This window comes from Dasypus novemcinctus, chromosome 3, assembly GCF_030445035.2.
Source record: "Dasypus novemcinctus isolate mDasNov1 chromosome 3, mDasNov1.1.hap2, whole genome shotgun sequence".
NCBI classification, from domain to species: domain Eukaryota; kingdom Metazoa; phylum Chordata; class Mammalia; order Cingulata; family Dasypodidae; genus Dasypus; species Dasypus novemcinctus.
Window position 1 is genome coordinate 42468237 of NC_080675.1, and position 13824 is coordinate 42482060.

General features: G+C 41.6%; 1 pseudogene; it reads left to right on the forward strand.

The window, feature by feature from the left end:
* The first annotated feature begins 11069 nt into the window (after positions 1–11069).
* On the forward strand, positions 11070–11986 carry LOC101422130 (14-3-3 protein zeta/delta-like; annotated as a pseudogene).
* Positions 11987–13824: the final 1838 nt, after the last annotated feature.

Consider the following 13824-nt stretch of genomic DNA (forward strand, 5'->3'; position numbering starts at 1 on the left):
GCTCCTTGAGAGCAGTGTAACTGAGAGTTAAGAATTAACAGATGATTATGATTGTTGAATCATTATATATGTGAAATTGGAATGATAAATGATTTTACTAACTATTGTGATTTGCCTGAGCTTCCATTTTATCCAGAGGATTATTAAAAAATATATATGGAGGTTAACTGAAGCAAGCTGACATACCAACGATCCTTCACAGTACTGATAAAACCCCTGCCCAGAAGGAAGAACTGTGTATTAGTCAGGGTTCTCTAGGGAAACAGAATCAACAAGAGATATCTGTCAATAGTAAGAGATTTTATCAGAGTCTCTCAAGTGACCCTGGGGATGCACAAGTCCAGGTTCTGCAGGCAGGCTGCAACCAAGGGCTCCAATGAAAGTCCAGCGAAGGTCCTTGATAAGTTCTGGGAGATGTTGGCTGTCCAAAGACGAGCTGGGAAATTCTCACTCAATACTGGAATCACTTTCCCTTTTAAGACATTCAACTGATTGGATAAAGTGTCATTCATTGCTGATGGTAATCTCCCTGATTGATGTAACTGGAATCAGCTATTTATGATTTACTACTGCAATAAAGTCAATGGTGACTAAAGTCCATAAATGCCCTTGTATTACAATTAACCCAGTGCTTGCTTGACCAAACAACTGGGCACAGACACATTAGCCTAATCATTACAAACTGTAACAAAGAAATCAGGCTGACACCAGCAAAATCTGCTGACCTTTACCAGATGGCCACAATCTTATACCAATGTGGGAAGCAGATATGGCTCAAGCATTTTGGTGCCTGCCTATCACATGGGAGGTCCAAGGTTTGGTTCCCAGGACCTCCAAGAAAAGACGAGCAAGACGGTAAGCTGGTGGTACAGGCTGGCGTGGTGAACTGACACAAGATAATGCAACAAGGGGACACAAAGAGGAAACACAATGAGAGACAACAAAGCAAGGAACAGAGGTGGCTCGAACAATTGAATGCCTTTTTCCTATATGGGGAGGGTTCGGTTCCTGGTGCCTCCTAAAGGGAAGATGAGCAGACATAAAGAGTGCACAATGAATGGACACAGAAAGCAAACAGTGAGTGCAAACAACGGGCACTAATTAAGGAATTAATTAAGTAAATCTTTTTTTTTCAAAGGGTTTACCCAGCAAATTTTCCCCCCTCCTCCACCCCCACCCTGCTGTTTTTGCTGTCTGTGTCCATTTGCTGTGTGATCTTCTGTTTCCATTTCTCTTTTTTTTGTCTTCTCTTCTCATCTTTCTCCTCTAAGATTTACCAGAATTTGGTCCTAGGGACCTCTGATATGGAGAGAGGTTTCCTATCAATTGCACCACCTCAGTTCCTGGTCTCTGCTGCACTTCACTTTGATTCTCCCCTTTGTCTCTCATTTGTTATGGCATCATCTTGCTGTGTGACTCATTTGTGCAGGCACTGGCTCACTGTGCAGGCCCTGGCTCACCATGCGGGCACTCACGTGGGCACTTGGCTCAGCACGCAGGCACTTGCGTGGGCACTCAGCTCACCATGTGGGCACTGGCTTACCGTGCAGGAATGCTTTCTCTTCTTCTTTTTCACCAGGAGGTCCCAGGGATCAAACCTGGGTCCCCCATATGGTAGGCGGAGGCCTTATCATTTGAACCACATCCGATTCCCTATACAGCAACTTTTATTCTCATATTTTTCATTTTATTCAGTCCCATAACATGTATCTGTAGAGCTTTTTTTAAAATAAAGATTTATTCATTTATTTCTTTCTTTCCTCTCCCCCCCTTCCCCACCCACCTACCCCGTTGTCTGCTTTCTGTGTCCATTCGCTGTGTGTTCTTCTGTATCTGCTTGTATTCTTATTAGGTGGCTCTGGGAACCAATCCTGGGACCTTCTGGAGAGGGAGAGAGGTGATCATTCTCTTGCATCACCTCAGCTCCCTGACCTGCTGCATCTCTTATTGTCTCTGCTTTGTGTCTCTTTTTGTTGTATCATCTTGCTGTGTCAGCTCTCCGCATAAGCCAACACTCCTGTGTGGGGCAGCACTCCTGTGCAGGGCAGTACTCTGTGCAGGCCAGCACTCCACATGGGCTAGCTTGCCACACAGGCCAGCTTGCCCTCACCAGGAGGCCCCAGGCATTGAACCCTGGACCTCCTATCTGGTAGATGGGAGCCCAATTGCTTGAGCCACATCCACTTCCCTGTTGAGCTTATTTTTGACAGACCATCATAGTACTTCATAAGCCATTAGGAAACAATAAAATACTATAATTACAAAGTCACTTATCACAGATATATAATATGAAAACTAAATTTTCAACCCTAAATTATTCAGGAATACATGGATAAGAGACCTTTTCAGTAATGATGGGGAAATTATTAGAGATGTGATATTTGTGTTATTTTTTCCACAGTTAGTGAGTGGGGTATTGAATGGCAGAACTTTTCACACTTCTGCAATGTATTATATATGGTCATCATATCATTCAGTTTCCAAATTATTGTTCTGAAAACTTTTATTTGCATTATATTGGTTATATTTCATTGTGAACTTAAAATCTGCCCATGGGATCTAAGCCCCCTCTCAATCTGAAGCAGAGTGGGCATCACTATCCCCAAATCCTCAGGACTGGGGAATAAGCAATGGAATAAAGTAGACTTACTCTTATACTACTATAGACTTATTGCTATTCTAGCAATGGAAGAACTTGTATCATTATATGAAGGCAGAGGTCACCAAAGGTTCTGAGGGGAGGGAGAAAGAAGAACAGGTGTAGCATGGGGGCATTTTTGGGACATTGGAATTGTCCTGCATGACATTGCAATTACCACGACAGGCCATTATACCTTTTGTCAAAATCTATAAAATTGTGCAGGGCAGAGAGTAAACTATAATGTAAACTATATTCCATGGTTGGTATCAATGCTTTAATCTGTGTTCATCTTTTATAAAAATTGTACCACATTAATGAAAGAGGATGTTAATGTGGGAAAGGGGAGGGGGTAGGGCATATGGGAAACCCCCATATTTTTATTTTAAAATAAAGAAAAAATTTTTAAAAAATTCTTAACTGACTCACTGTTTTTTTCATTTGGATATTTTTGTTTGCTTTCCCCTTTTTGACTTCTTTCATTTATTTATTTTTTAAAAATATATTCTTTAGAGTAGATTTACTGTTATTCTACTATAGACTTATTGTGATTCTAGCAATGGAAGAAAGTATATCATTGATGTAGAGACAGTGGCCACTGGAGGTGCTGAAGGCAGGGAAAGGGAAAACAGGTGTAATATGGGGGTATTTTCTTTTTAAAAAAAAAAAATTATTTTTATTTCTTTCTTTCCCCTTCCCCCACCCCAGTTGTCTGGTCTCTGTGTCCATTTGCTGTGTGTTCTTCTGTGTCTGCTTGTATTCTTGTCAGCGGCACCAGGAATCTGAGTCTCTTTTCGTTGCATCATCTTGCCGTGTCAGCTCTCCATGTGTGCGGTGCCACTCCTGGGCAGGCTGCACTGTTTTCGCATGGGGCAGATCTTCTTACAGGGTGCACTCCTTGCACGTGGGGCTTCCCTATGCGGGGGACACCCCTGTATGGCACGGAACTCCTTGCATGCATCAGCACTGCATGTGGGCCAGTTCACCACACAGGTCAGGAGGCCCTGGGGATAGAACCCTGGACCTCCCATGTAGTAGGCAGATGCTCTAGCAGTTGAGCCAAATCCGCTTCCCTGGGGGCATTTTCAGGACTTGGAATTGTCCTGAATTACATTGCAGTGACAAATACAGGTCATTATAATTTTGCCATAACCAACAGAATTGTGTGGGAGAGAGTAAAAACTACAATGTAAACTATAATCCATGCTTAGTGGCAAAGCTCCAAAATGTATTAATTAATTTCAATGAATGTACCACACTAATGAAGTTGTTAATATGGGAAAATGTGGGAGGTGTGGGGAGTGGGGCATATGGGAATCCCTCATATTTTTTGTAACATTTATGTAATCTAAGTATCTTTAAATAATATATATATATATATTTAAATAAATATTTTAAAAAAATCTTACACCAGTGTAAGCAGAACACTCTGAGTTCTGAGCTTCTAGGTTATTAGCTTATGTTGCTGTGACAAAGGAGGTCAAGCCTGGGAAGGTGGACCAAATTCTTTGATATTCCAGAGAAACCACATGGGAGCCCAGCAGTGGTCAGGACTTTATTACTCAGGTAACATAATCTGGTGGTGGCAGGCCGGGAGAAGCTCCACACCCTTACAGGACCCAGTGGTGGCCAGCTGGGAGGTGCAGCCTTGTGCTTTGTGCTTCATGCCAGACTCAGCATTGTCTAAAAGACATGGTTGGACAGAAGTAGAGAGAAACCCATGGAAGCTGAGAGAGGAAGCCATGGAAACTAGGAAGCCAAATTCAACAAAACCCAGAGGAAAAGGGAGAAGACACAATGTGCCTTCACATTTGACAGAGGAGTTCAGGATCCCAGGCAGTTGGTCTTTGGGGAGAGAGCATTGCCTGATGCCTGATTTGGACATTTTCATGGCCTCTGCTGAACTGTAAGCCTGCAATCTAATAAACCCCCTTGTAAAAACCAAAATAAATAAATGAATAAAAGACATAGTTGACTTTTATAACATTACAAAGCAGCAGGACACAAGGGTTACTAGTTAACAATTATCAAACCTCCTGATTATTATAGCAGGTGTTCCTTTGGTGCTTACATCCAATCCTCTGTTTATAAGGATCAGGTGGCTGGCCAGACCACATCCTCCTTTCTGAGCTTAGGGTTCATTCTGCCTTCATTCACCTTACAATCGAGTAGGGAATTTAAGGACATGCCATAGGCTAGGCAAAGTAGTAAAGTGTTTATTAAGAAACAAGATGGGAAGCAGATGTGTCTCAAGTGATAGGGCTCCCACCTACTATATAGGAGGACCCAGGTTCGATCCTGTGAAAAAGAAAAGGAGGAAACATGCCTGCACAGTGAGCCAGTGCCCACACAAGTGAGTCACATAGCAAGATGATGAAGCAACAAAAGAGTGAGGAAGGGGAGAGTCAAAGTGAAGTGCAGCAGAGACCAGGAACTGAGATGGCAGCAGAGACCAGAACTGAGGTGGCGCAGCTGACAGGGAACACATCTGAGGTCCCCAGGATTGAATCTCAGTGAATTCTATTCTTTTTTGTCTTTTTTTTTTTTCTCCCTTTGTCTTTATTTATTTATTTTTAATGTTACATTAAAAAAAATGAGGTCCCCATATACCCCCCACCCCCCTCACCCCACACCTCCCTTGACAACAACCTGCTCCATCATCATGGGACATTCATTGCATTTGGTGAATACATCTCTTGAGTATTGCTGCACCACATGGTCAATGATTCACATTATAGTTTACACTCTCCCCCAGTCCACCCAGTGGGCCATGGGAGGACATAAAATGTCCAGTACCTGTCCCTGCAGTACCACCCAGGACAATTCCAAGTCCTGAAAATGCCCCCACATCACATCTCTTCTTCCCTCTTCCCACCCTCAGCAGCTACCATGGCCACTTTCTCCATCTCAGTGCTACATTTACTTCCATTACTAATCACAATAGTTCCAGAATAGAATATCAATAAGTCCACTCTAATCCATACTCTATTCCTCCATTCTGTGGACCCTGGGATGGTTATGTCCGCTCCACCTCTGTATCAAGTGGATGGATGCAATTTTCCTGTTTGCAGTTGTAGGCACTCTTGGCTCCCTGGTGTGCTGGTTGACCTTTTTCACCTCCCCGTTAGCTGGCTGGGGTAAGTCCAATAAACCAGAGGTAGGAGTTGCAAGTCTGTTGAGGCGCAGGGCCTGGCTACCACATGGACAGTCCAGAGATTCAGTCCCCTGAGTATATACTAAACCCCAGTGCCAATCACAGGTCTGGTAAAAGTGACAGGAGAGGCTTGTGAACAAAGATCACATCTGAGTCCAACTCCATCACACTCAGGAACACAAACTCCAAAGTAGGGCCAACTGACATGGCAATGAAGTCCATCCGCCATGACCATAGAAACTGTGGGTCTCTGTAGCTCTCATAAGAACCAATACCTGGGGGGAAGAACCAAGTCCCGGGGGGACTTGGCCCAGTCGGTAGGGTGTCCGTCTACCACATGGGAGGTCTGTGGTTCAAACCCCGGACCTCCTTGACCCATGTGGAGCTGGCCCATGCACAGTGCTGATGCATGCAAGGAGTGCCGTGCCATGCAGGGGTGTCCCCCATGTAGGGGAGCCCCATGCGGAAGGAGTGCACCCCATAAGGAGAGCCGCCCAGCATGAAAGAAAGTGCAGCCTGCCCAGGAGTGGCGCTGCACACACAGAGAGCTGACGCAGCAAGACTGATGCAATAAAAAAAAGGGACAGTTTCCCAGTCCTGCATGACAAGAATGTAAGCGGACACAGAAGAACACACAGCAAATGGACACAAAGAGCAGACAATGGGGGGGGGGGGGAGGGAAGAGGAAAAAATATATATATATATATTAAGCTATACTACCCTAGAATGCCACAAGATGGGGATGTGACTTCAAGAAAATATCTTTGCTTTCTGTGCTTTATGTTTCTGTCGGTTTCTATTTCTGTATCTCTATTTTTCCTTTTTTCACTAGTTTATTTTTCCTAATGTCATTCTTCATTACCTGAAATGATTATTAGTCATTTTCACTGGATAGGAAAACAATAAGGTGAAAATAAGTATAGTAGATTAACATGATGGTACACTATATAGCTATTTTAAATAGTATTTATAAAGTCTGTAGATATATGAAAAATATTTATAAAAACAATTTTTTAAACTTTTTAAAAAATTGTGGTTTTAGATATATAAACAAAATTTCCCATTTTAACCATTTTTAAGTATATACTTCAGTGGTATTAATTATATTCATAATGTTGTATTACCATCACCACCATCCCTGGCCAAGACTTTTTCATGACCCAAAGAGAAAGTCTTCATCTATTAAACAATAACTTCCTATTCCCCTTTCCCTGGACCTTGGTAACCTCTAATCTACTTTCTGTCTCCATGAATTTGCTCATTCTAGAATCATACAATATCTGGAATCATAAAATATTTGTCCTATTGTGAAAATGGTGTGTACACTATGACTGCAATGATAAAGTACAAAAAACTATGAGGATTGAAAGTACGTGCAAAACTAAAGTTCTAAGAATGTGTGCAATATTTTTCTCTCATTCATAAATGTTCTATATTCATTTTATCTTATGTTCAACAAAATACTATATGCTACTTTCAACAAAAACAAAATGCCCAGAATGTGGTTTAAATGGGAAACTTTGTGCTATATATTTGTTACCACAATTAAATGTTTTAAAAAATCTTTATTTGTTTAGGTGGCAAGATTATAGGTATATTTTATTCTATAAAACTTTTAATTTGAAGTATTTGGGGAAACAAACATCTTATTAAAAAGGGATAGGTAATGAAATTTAAAAATATATACAGTTTACAATTTTTAATAGCATCAAAAAGCATCAAATTGGGAAGCAGATTTGGCTCAATGGATAGAGCATCCACCTGCCACATGGGAGGTCCAGGGTTCAAACCCAGGGCTTCCTGACCCAAGTGATGGCTGGCCCACGCACAGTGCTGATGCGCACAAGGAGTGCCGTGTCATGCAGTGATGTCCCCCGCATACGAGAGTCCCATGTGCAAGGAGTGCACCCTGTAAGGAGAGTCACCCAGCATGAAATAGTGCAGCCTGCCCAGGAGTGGTGCTGCATACATGGAGAGCTGACACAGCAAGATGACACAACAAAAAGAGACACAGATTCCCGGTGCTGCTGACAAGAATACAAGCAGACACAGAAGAAGACACAGCAAATGGACATAGAGAGCAGACAACTGGGGTGGGGGGGGGGGTGTGCAGGGAAGAGGAGAGAAATTTAAAAAAATAATAAATCTTTAAAAAAAACAAAAAAACATCAAATACCTAGGAGTAAATCTAATGAAAGATGTGCCTGGCAACTACAAAACATTACTGAAATAAATTAGAGAAGGCCTGTGGTAGCTTGAGTCTTTTGTGGACCCCAGAAAATTCTGTACTAAAAACCAATCCAGGGAAGCAGATGTGGCTCAAGTGATAGGGCTTCTACCTACTATATGGGAAGACCCGGGTTCAATCCCTGGGGCCTCCTGGTAAAAAAAAAAGAGAGAGAAAGCATGCCTGAGTGGAGAACCAGTGCCCACATGGTGAGCTGAATGCTGCACAGTTAGCCAGTGCCTGCGGCAAGTGAGTCATGCTGCAAGATGATGACACGACAAATAGAGAGACAAAGGAGAGAGTCAAGGTGATGCATAGCAAAAAACCAGGAACTGAGGTGGCGCAGGGAACCTCTCTCCACATCAGTTTCCCAGGACCGAATCCCAGTGAATCCTAGAGGAGAAAAAGAAATGAAAAGAGAAGACAAAAAGAGGAATAGATTTAGAAGATCACACAGCGAATGGACAGACAGCAAAACAGCAGGGCAGGGGTAGGGGAGAGGAGGGGAGAGGAGGAGGAAGGGGGGAGGGGGGAAATGTACCTTGTCAATACTTAATGTTCCGAAATTTGGAAAAAAAAAAAAAAAGAAAGATTCAAGGGAGGGTTACAGGACCAGCTAAGCTACATAATTTTGTTATAAAAAAAAGAGAGAGACAAAAAACTCCCACAAAACCAATCCATTCCTGTGCATGTAAACATATTGTAGATGGGATCTTTTTATTAGATTCAGTTAATGGACCTTCTTTTTGATTAGATCACTTCAGTAGGGCATTTCCTATAGTGTGTCTTAATCCTCTTGCTGGAGTACTTTGTAAACAGAGGAATAAAAAGCCACAGAGACTGAGGAAGGTCTCAGAAGTTAAATCGATGACCTTGATAGAGAGAAAAGCCACAGGTGGAGTAGCCTGGAGTAGAACTAGCATTGAGGGGAGAGATGGGCCAAAGCCACTATCGTGCCCTGCCATGTGCCTGATTGCCCACAGCTGCAGCTTGGGTAAAAGGGTCTTCCAATGATGCCTTGATTTAGATACTTTCACGGCCTCAGAATTGTAAGTTTTTAACCTAATACATTTCCATTTGTAAATGCCAACCCATTTCTGGTATTTTGCTTCCAGCAGCTTTTAGCAAACTAAAACAAGGCCTAAATAAATGGAGAGATAAATATAAACAACAGAATGAAATACAGAGTCTGGGACATACCTACACATGTATAACCACTCAATTTCCAACAAAGGAACCATTGCAATTAGAGGAAAAGGATGATCTTTAAGCCAAAGGTGCTGGGGCAAAAAGGAAACTTGATCCTTACTTCCTATTAAGCAAAAATTAATTCAAAATGGATCAGAGGCCGACATATGAAAGGTAAAACAAGAGAGCTTTTAGAGGAAAAAGGTGTGATGGTTAGGTTAATATGTCAACTCGGTCAGGTAATTGTGCCCAGTTGTTTGGTCAAGCAAGCAATGGGCTAACTGTAATACAAGGACATTTATGGACTTCAGTCATCACTGCATAGATGGCTGATTACATCTACAATCAACCAAGGAGGATTGCCATCAGCAGTGAGTGACATTTTATACAATCAGCTGAATGTCTTAAAAGGGGAAGTGATTTCAGCTTTCAGAGACAACTTCTCACAGCCAGCGTCTCCTGGAACTCATCAAGGACCTTCATTGGACACCTGGTTGGCAGCCTGCCTGCAGAATTTGGACTGATGCATCCCCACAGCCACATAAGAGAATTTTACAAAATCTCATACTATTTACAGATATCACCTGCCAATTCTGTTTCCCTAGAGAACCCTGACTAATATAAAAGGAACAGAATTTTTTCATGATGTTGAAGTAGGCAAAAATTTCTTAAACAGGACATGAAATCATTTCACCTAAAAGAAAAGACTTATAAATTGGATTTTGTTAAAATTAAGACTTCCATTTATCAGAAGACACCATTAAAAGCCACAGACTGCATTTTCCTGCATGATTGATATACATCAATAAAAAAATATTCAAAACTGGACAAATGAGGAGACTTCTGCTTCTGGAAAGATGAAGAGGAATTATTTTCCTCTATTCTTCCTAATAAGAACAGCTAAAATCCCTGGTCATTATAGTTGAAACAATTATAAGAAGACTTTGAAAGGTAGAGAAAACAGACTTAGGGACCTTGGGGCCTGAGGAATGAATACCAGCAGTGAGTTCTGTTGGTTTTGTTTTTGCCTCCTATATCCCAGCCTGGTTCAGAAGAAGCCAGCAAGCCAGAAATATCAATGGGCACAGACAAAAAAAAAAGCCCAAAGGACTTTTTTCTGTAGCAAAAGGACAAAGTAAGAGGCAGTCTTGAAAGACAAAAAACTCTTAGAAAATATCCACTTTACTCTAGCCAAACACCACAGAAAACACTGCCATGTCACTCTCATCCCTGACACCAAAAGCCAAGTGGGAAACTTAGAATTCCACCATTGACAGGCTGTACCAAGATGCCCCAACCCCTATGCTGGGTGTTATCAGAGAAGGCTGAGTGAGGAGCAGGGATGCAAGTCCCTGCTTGATGAGTGGTAATGAACCTGCCTCATCCACACCTGTGGTGTGGTACCTCTGGTGAACACATAAGGAGCCTGGACTTCCATCCCAACCCCCACCCCTCCCCCCAGCAGTTACAAGGAGCACTCACTCCCCCATGTGTAGTTGGGAGCCAAGTGGGGAACCTGGACTTCCACCTCTACCTGGTGGTAATGAGGTGCTGCCTCTCTTCCTCCACTGGAGTGATGACAGAGGAGGGCTGCTATAAAAAAGATTTAACCGAGATCCAGAGACGCATAATATAATATTCAAAATGTCTGGGTTTCACCTGAAAACCACTCATCAGACTAAAAACCAGAAAAATTTCACTTGAATAAGAAAGGATAATCAACAGATGCCAATACCAAGGTGATATTTGCCTTGGAATTATCCGACAAGGATTGTAAAGCAGCCATCATAAAAATGCTTCAACAGAGACTACTGAGCCCCTTCTGTCCGCGCCTTCTTACTCCAGACACAGAACATCCAGGCATGGATAAAAATGAGCTGGTACAGAAGGCCAAACTGGCCGAGCAGGCTGAGCGATATGATGACATGGCAGCCTGTATGAAGTATGTAACTGAGCGAGGAGCTGAATTATCCAACAAGGAGAGGAATCTTCTTTCGGTTGCTTATAAAAATGTTGTAGGAGCTCGTAGGTCATTCTGGAGCGTCGTCTTAGGTATTGAGCAAAAGACAGAAGGTGTGGGAGGCAGATGTGGCTCAGGTGATTGGGCTCCCATCTACCATATGGGAGGCCAGGGTTCGATTCCCGGGGCCTCCTGGTGAAGGCAAACTGGCGCCGCAGTGGAGAGCTAACTGCACAGACAGCGAGTGCAAACAAGTGGGGGTGGGAATTAGCGGGGAGAATAAACAACAAAAAAAAGAAGACAGAAGGTGCTGAGAAAAAACAGCAGCAGCACATGGCTTGAGACTACAGAGAGAAAATAGAGACCTAACAAAGAGATATCTGCAAGGATGTACTGTCTCTGTTGGAAAAGTTCTTGATCCCAATGCTGCATAGCCTTCTATTTGAAAATGAAAGGAGACTACTATTGTTACTTGGCTGAGGTTGCTGCTGGTGATTACAAGAAAGGGATTGCAGCTCAGGCACAACAAACATACTAAGAAACATATGAAATCAGCACAAAGGAAATGCAACCAATGCATCCTACCAGATTGGGTCTGACTTTTCTGTGTTCTATTATGACATTCTGAACTCCTCAGAGAAATCCTGCTCTCTTGCAAAGACAGCTTTTGATGAAGCCACTGCTGAACTTGATACATTAAGTGAAGAGTCATACAAAGACAACATGCTAATAATGCAATTACTGAGAGACAACTTGACATTGTGGACATCGTATACCCACGGAGATGAAGCTGAAGCAGGAGAAGGAGGGGAAAATTAACTGACCTTCCAACTTTACCTCATTCTAAAATTTACACAGTAGACCATTTGTCATCCATGCTGTCCCACAAATAGTTTCTTATTTATAATTTATGACAGGTTTATGTTACTTCTTTTGGAATCTCTGTATTTCCCATGTGGTTTTTATGTTTAAGATTAGGGTAGTAGAGCCAGTTAACATTTAGGGAATTATCTGTTTTCATCTTGAGGTGGCCAATATGGGGATGTGGAAGTTTTTTACAAGTTATAAATGTTTGGCTTAGTACTTTGGGTGTATAGTGGTTTCACAAAGGTCAGTGTTAAAACTGCTTCCATGTCTAAGCAAAGAAAACTGACTATATATTGGCTTGTCCTGGTGGGTGGTAAAAGGGATAATTGGTTCCAGTTGCAATGTAGTTATTGTGGGTATTTTAAGGTTTGTAGCACTTTCAAGGGCTGTGGTAGAAATAGCTGTCCCATGAATATTACATGTTGAACCATGTGTATCTATGGAATGTGCAATCTCAACATGCACACCTTTGACTACAGCTGCAGAATTGTTCCTTTTAGACAAAGCTGTGACCCAATTTACTCTGGAGAAGGGCAGAAACCGTTCACATTCCATTATTTGTTAAATTACCTGCTGTTGCTTTCATTATTTTGCTACACTCATTTTATTTGTATTTATATGTTCTAGGCAACCTAAGAACAAATTGCAAGTGATGATGTAGTAAAAACGAGTTGTTTGATATCCATTACTTGATGTGTATCAAGCACAGCAGTAAAATGAAAAAAACACATGTATTACAATTTTTTAAAAAGTTTTCTGCGTTTTGATTTTTTTAATACTTGCCTAACATGCATGTGCTAGAAAAATAGGTAACAGGGAAATAGCTTGATGAAGGCTAGCTTTGTTTAATGTCTTATGAAATTTTCATGAACAATTCTGCATAATTTAAGAATATATGCGCTAAGTTGATATAAGTGGAATAAAAGTTTTATGAATGGACTTTTCAACTACTTTCTCCACAGCTTTTCATGTAGTCTTTTGGTTCCGAAACTTCCCTAAAGGAAATTGTACATTTTTGGAAATTTATTACTTATTTCCTTTTGGCAGCTAATGGGCTTTTACCAAGTTTAAAAACAAAATGTATCATACTGACAAAAATACTACTCATGTAACTACTGTTCCCAACCATATCCCACTCCTTCTCCGCCCTCCCCCCCAAAAATCCACTTCTATTGGGGGGGTTGTTATGTGGCATTTTTTAACTTAGGATGCCACAAGACACAATGTTCTTGGCCCATCATGATGTTGGGAGGAATTAACTGTAAGTTTTGTGCTTCTACTTTTGGTTTTTAAGAATTTCTTGATACTCTTGCAGCCTGCCTTTGATTTTGATCCTTTATTCTTTCTGCTTGTCAGGTGCACAGGATTACCTTCCTTTTTTTCAGCCTCCTGTCTCGTTAACAACCATTTCTACTTGGTGGCTGTGTACTTGGAAAAAGGCCACTTGATCTTTCTGGCTCCACTCAATGTCTAAGATACTACCTTACTTCCTTTGCTTACATCACACAAACTATTTCCCTCATCTAGTTACTGTAGCAAATCTCTCCTTAGTTGATGAGATTGTGTTTATCTATCTCCCTTTAAGCCCTACTATCTTAAATGGACTGTCATTGTCTGCCTTTAAATCCGTTCTCTTCCTCTAGTCTCTAAATAAAGATGGGGCTAAGTTATACCCAAAGCTCACCCTACAGACTATTTCCTCAATACCTTGCAGAAAACACCAAACAAAAATACCATTTTAAAAGCAGTGTATTTTTTTTCTTTTAGAATGTGAAGTCCTCAAGAGCAGA